The sequence below is a fragment of the Cebus imitator genome, unplaced genomic scaffold, assembly GCF_001604975.1.
Source record: "Cebus imitator isolate Cc_AM_T3 unplaced genomic scaffold, Cebus_imitator-1.0 Scaffold321, whole genome shotgun sequence".
In the NCBI taxonomy this organism is placed as follows: domain Eukaryota; kingdom Metazoa; phylum Chordata; class Mammalia; order Primates; family Cebidae; genus Cebus; species Cebus imitator.
Window position 1 is genome coordinate 2,234,838 of NW_016107636.1, and position 5,890 is coordinate 2,240,727.

A 5,890-nucleotide genomic window follows, 5' to 3' on the forward strand; every position below is an offset into this window, starting at 1 on the left:
GGGTTTCACCATGTTGACCAGGATGGTCTTGATCTCTTGACCTCGTGATCCACCCGCCTCGGCCTCCCAAAGTGCTGGGATTACAGGCTTGAGCCACCGCGCCCGGCCCGAGCATTTTTTTTATACTGATTAAAACTTGAGGAATACAGTGTGTTTTTCTAGGGCTTTCGCTGCTGGAAATGATCACCTTGCATAACGGCTCTATTTTAAATCAAATGTCACGCTCCACATTAGCAAGTTCTTCATTTAATCAGGCATAGAAAAGCCATCTTTCTGGGCTATATTTTTTTTTGAGACAGAGTCTCGCTTTGTATTTTAATAGTTTGCAGAATGATCTCAATAAGTTGTTTAAATCTGATTTTGGAAAGGAGTCCTCAATCGGAATTCTCAAAGAACAGCTCTTGCTCACATTTCTCTCTGCAATTCTTCATTGGAATTATCTGTATCTAGATTTGTGGCTCTCCAAGTGGGATCCCAGGACCCGCAGCATCAGCACTGTCTGGGTCCAAGCCTGAAGGGCACATCTCAGATGTCCCCCAGACCGGCTGCATCAGAAGCTAGAGGATGGGGTCAAACTATGTGTTTTAATATGTCTTCCACGTAATTCTGATGCTTGCTAAGTTTGAGAACCAACGGGCTCCATTATTTCAAACTTTTAAAAATCATTCAATTATGTTGGGCCAAATTCTGATAAAACAGAATGAGGAGAGGTCTCTACTTCTACTGTGATTACTGGTGATCAGTGAACTTGGTCATGTGACTGGCAGAGACACCTCTTTGCTGTATTTCACCACTAATATAAAAGAATGAATTGTTTGCTCTTTCTTTAGGAAATCCATCTAGGTATCCTAGAGTGCCTAGGCCTAAAACTGGCAGAACAGTGCTTATCTCAGCAGTTCAATCAAACTCTCCACCTAACACAGAAAGAAATACCCTTAAGAAAAGATTCTTAAAGATAAGAAAATTCTTACCCTTTGAAAGTCTGCACGAAATAACTTAGCAACCTAAATTTTAGTTAGAAGGAACTTAGAGAATTTCTTTAATTTTATTGCTGTCAAAAGGAATATTATGTTCAAATAGGTAAGACAGTTTTTTCTGATCTTGAAAGCCTCTAAAGACAGTTGCAATCACCTGTAATCACTTTGTTACTGAACTTAAGTTTAATTGCTGTACATGTCAGAAAATGCATTTTTACATTTCCTATGTTATTTGCTGTGTTAGGGTCACATGGCAATTCAAGTGGTGCCTACAACCATTTTTCACAGTTGACAGTTTGAACACATCCGTTGCCAAATTCTGTTGTGCTTTGGAGCAGATACCTTCTAGGGCTTGTGAAAGCACAGCTCTGGAGAAGATAACCCTCCAGGGCTTTGGAAGAGGGGACAGATCTGACTGCCCAAATCAATACAGACTCTTCCAACCGCAACCCAAATCTCTTTGGTCTGAATACTGGAAGAGGTAGGAAATCCTCAGAGTTGAGCCATTAGCCTTTGTGTGTGTGTGTGTGTGTGTGTGTGTGTGTGTGTGTGTGTGTGTGAATGGTGTGGGATATGTGTAAGGAGGGGATGCTTTCTCTCTAGCTAGTGGGAGATGCTCACGGGGACTGCACACATTCATGACACGGAGCAAAATAAGTAAAGTGAAATTTTATGTTTTACCTACTGTCTCAAGAGTGTTCAGCAAACCAGTTAAAAAGGCTCAAACTTTTAAAGTGCAGGTACAACGTCAAATGATACTCAAATGAATTTTTAAGACTAGGATTGTTACTGTCTTACTTAAGGATTATACTTATCTTAAATGTCATAGGTACTTTCCATTCAATAATGATTCCTTGCGATTTATATATGTAGGCCATAGCAATTCGATAAAATAATAGTACACTTTTATAATGACTGGTTAAGATTTTTTGTTTTTGTTAACAGAGAGCTTCTGAGAACACTTTCTTCCTTTCCTATTTTTAGCTGTGATGATACTTCAGATATATAAAATGTAGCGTTCACCTTCTGGGGTAGGGTTCAGTCAAGCTGATCATTCTCACTCTGGAGAGCTCTGTTAGAGAATCCCTCCTTTCACTGAGCTGAGGCAGCTCTCCTTCTGCAGTGTTTCCAGGACAACAGGAGACTGTCAATATGAGAGGCTCATGATGAGCCTATGACTCCGTAGAGATCGGGAGAAGAAGAAAATATTTTATCCATTTCACAGCCAAGGGAACAAACACAGACACAAACACCATAAAAGAGGGAACAGGATTCAAATTACTGAGCAAGGATTTTGAATTCCATACTCAAAGTCGACCAGAGTTTCCATATTAGTGTCTCCTAAAGACATTTTATTTGTTTTGCTGAAATGAAAGACAAAATGCATTCTCTTGACCCGTGCCATCCAGTAGAAATACGTAAGCCATATATGTACTTCTAAATGTTCTAGTAACCACATTAAAATGGTAAACAGAAATAAGTGCAATGAATTTTAATAATATATTTTATTTATCTTAGTGGATACAAGATACTATGATTTCACAATGTAATCATTATAAGAAACTAATGAAACCCTACATCCTTTTTTTTGTATTAAGTTTTCAAAACCACAGCACTAGTTTGGACTAGTCACATGTCAAGTGCTCTATTGTCACGGGTGGGTCGTGATGACTTATTGAACAGCACGACTCTGGAATTTCCTTTTTCTACACTTAGCTACTGATCCAACTTCCGCTCTCCATCAAAAATACAAAGTGTCTTTGCAGACATTGAGTTCCGGTCCCTGGAAGCTTTTGAGCAGAGGCTGGGTGACTACCATTTGGTGGGAATATTGTGGAAACTCTCAATAAAGAGTGTTAGTGGAAGTTTGCACAATGGAAGTGTTAAAAATCCCTTCCAATGCCTTTTTTGATGCTGTGATATTGAGAAAGGAGACAAGAAATTGTGGGTTTGGAAAGAACTTCTTTCCATGTTAGACGTGCCGTTTTCTGCCATTATCTTTTGATTTGTAATTTACCTCTTTACTACTTCTAATATGAATGCAATGATTACTTATAGGGTGCTATATAACCTATAAACAACTCTCATAAACACTAATGATTCATTCAATTATTTCCTCACTCACTTAGCAAAAGCATATTAGTCCCTACAATGTATAAGTCTCTGTTCCAGGAGCTGGAATGTATTAACCACAGTGGGTAAGAGCGGCATGGCCCCTGGGCCCATAGAAGATTCAAGCTCATTTGTTCCTATTCTTCCTTACCTCTGGATTTTGGAATCTCTCCACCCATGTTTGGCTTGAGTCACAAAAATAATGGTCTGATCAGTCTCCTGGTATAAAATGTCAACCTGTACCTGACGCAGAGTTGCCAGTGACGAGAAAACTGAAGATGGTGTTCTCAGCTTCTCTGTTGTGATTAAGGCACTAGAAAAAACCAGCACCAATGAGAAGTAAAATCTGCTGACGTTTAGCTCCACGCACGAGTTGAAATTGTCATTTGCATTTAAAGCCCCTTTGCTGTCAGCTAGTTGCCAGATAGACGCTTAACGTCCTTTGACTCTCTGCTACACCTTTTTGTGCCTCATCCCAAAGTTCTGGAAGAATTAAAGCTTTTTCTGAGCCATGTTTATTAATTGTGATGCTTCCGCTTTAGCGAAAGAAAAATAATGGAAACCTCGGGTGTCAGAAAAACTGATTCTTGGGCCTGATAGAAAAAGAAATGAGGATTTCGGATGAAGGAAAATCACTCATAGAAATATTTCAGGGATTTGATTGTGATGTTGTACAGTAAGTTTGAAAATACTCTGTCTCATTCATTTAGTTCTTTAGTGTCCCAAAGCACTTTGTGAACTCCGTTGCTGAATTCTACGGTATTCAACTTGTCTGGAATAGCTTCTAACCGTGTCCTGTTACCACCAGAGAGCAGCAGAGAGCTTGGCCGCTTGACTTGATCTCATTAATTAAATAGCTAGAAGAAAAAGAGGCAGCTGATTAGCTACCACAATGTTCACCCATTAGCCTGTCTCCCCACTCTTTCACCCCTTCTCTCTCTCGGGTGTGTGTATATGTGACTTTAATGATTTACGTCATTGGTTGGGAAGGGTTTTCTAACTTTTCTAGGAGCTTCGGGGATGGGTCAAGATGCACCTCATTCTTTCACACTCACCCATGCCATAGCCTGAGTAATACATGAAGGCAGTGAATCTGAAGTCTGAGAAAGTACAGTTCTTTTTCTGTAGGCCAGGCATCATCAAACTGCTGCCCACAGACCAAACCCAGTTTGCTACCTGTTTTTACAAATAAAGTTTTATTTCAACACAGCCACACGCATTTGCTCATGTTTTGCCTATGGCTGCTCTCATGCTACAATGGTAGAATTAAGTAGTTGAGACCATGCAACCATATGGTCTGAAAAGCCTAAACTATTTACTGTCTTGTCCTTTACAGGAAAAGTTTGCTAACCCCTACAGGACACCATATCAGTATTTAAATTTAAATTATGGAAAATATAGGAAAGCAGAAAAAGTCCCAGACTGGGGGGGAACATTAACGACGATTGTACTAGTCCTGCTTCTGCTGGTTGGTAGCAGTGTGTCCTTGGGCAAGTCCTTTAACATTCTGAGCCCTAGGTGGCCTCATCTGTTAATGGGGACTGGGAGCTCAGGGCGTAGTTGAACTTGGTAGTTTTTTTTATTTTTATTTTTTGTTAATTACTCTTGCTTTTTTATAGTTTTATTGTTAATTGACAAGTAATAATTGTATATATTATTGGGGTACAATGTGATGTTTTGAGATATGTATACATTGTGGAATGATCAACTCAGGCTAATTAGCATATTCATTACCTCAAATATGTATCATTTCTTTGTGGTGAAAACATTTAAAATCCTCTCTTTTAGCTATTGTGAAATATATAATACATTATCATTAACTCCAGTGACCTTGCTGTGCAATAGAACACCAGGACACTTAATCCTTCTACCCAACTGAAACTTCAAACCCATTGATCAGTGCCTCCCTTTTCCCCAGCTACTCCCCCTTCCAGCCTCTGGTATTCATTACCTTTGTTTTTGATATATATATTGTATATATGTTCCAAATTATTTATGGGAGTATCATTTTTCTGTCTCCCCCAGGCTTCAGTCTTCCTCTGGGAAAATCTCTCCAGTGGACAGCTTGTAGGTTAGCATCAATGCCCTAACTCCCACTAGGCCTTTCCCTAGTAACTAGTGCTTTTTTTTTCCTGGTGCCTTGACTCTATGTTAATTCCACTCACGGTTTCTGCTCTTCATCTAGGGCCATTGTTTGAACTCTGGCTTCCAATGTAACTGGTAATCTGATTTTTGGAATCTGCCCTTCTGCTTCCTACCCCTACCCTGAGGGTAAAAGGCACTCCCCTTCCACATTATCTTTCCTTCTTCTACTTTCAAGTCTCCAGATTTGATGCCATAGGATTTCTCTGCTGGGCCAGCTTATACTATATATCAGAGGGGTCTGGAGTCAGGCTTGCATATCCTTGGGAATTGCCTTAATTTAACTTAAAAGAACAGGTAAAAGGATGAGATCAGTGCTTAGGTTACTTACTCTCGCTAAGCAGGACTCATTTTTCTTTTTCTGAAGTCTGCATTTGGAGGCCTATAGCCTACATTCTTGAATAGCTTTTTTAGAGTTAAGTTATTAGCAATCATACTAAATATAAATGTAACAACTTCAACAATTCTGTTTTCAGATTTCTTGTTGGAATGTCCACTAATCTGAATCAGTATTGATTTCCAAATGTAAACATAAAGAAAAGTATATGAAATAAAAATTTACTATTATATACAGTTCGACTCTACATTTTAGTTTATTACTCTTTTCGATTGATTTATTGGATTATTAATTAAATATTAAGTTGATAAATTACGTACAT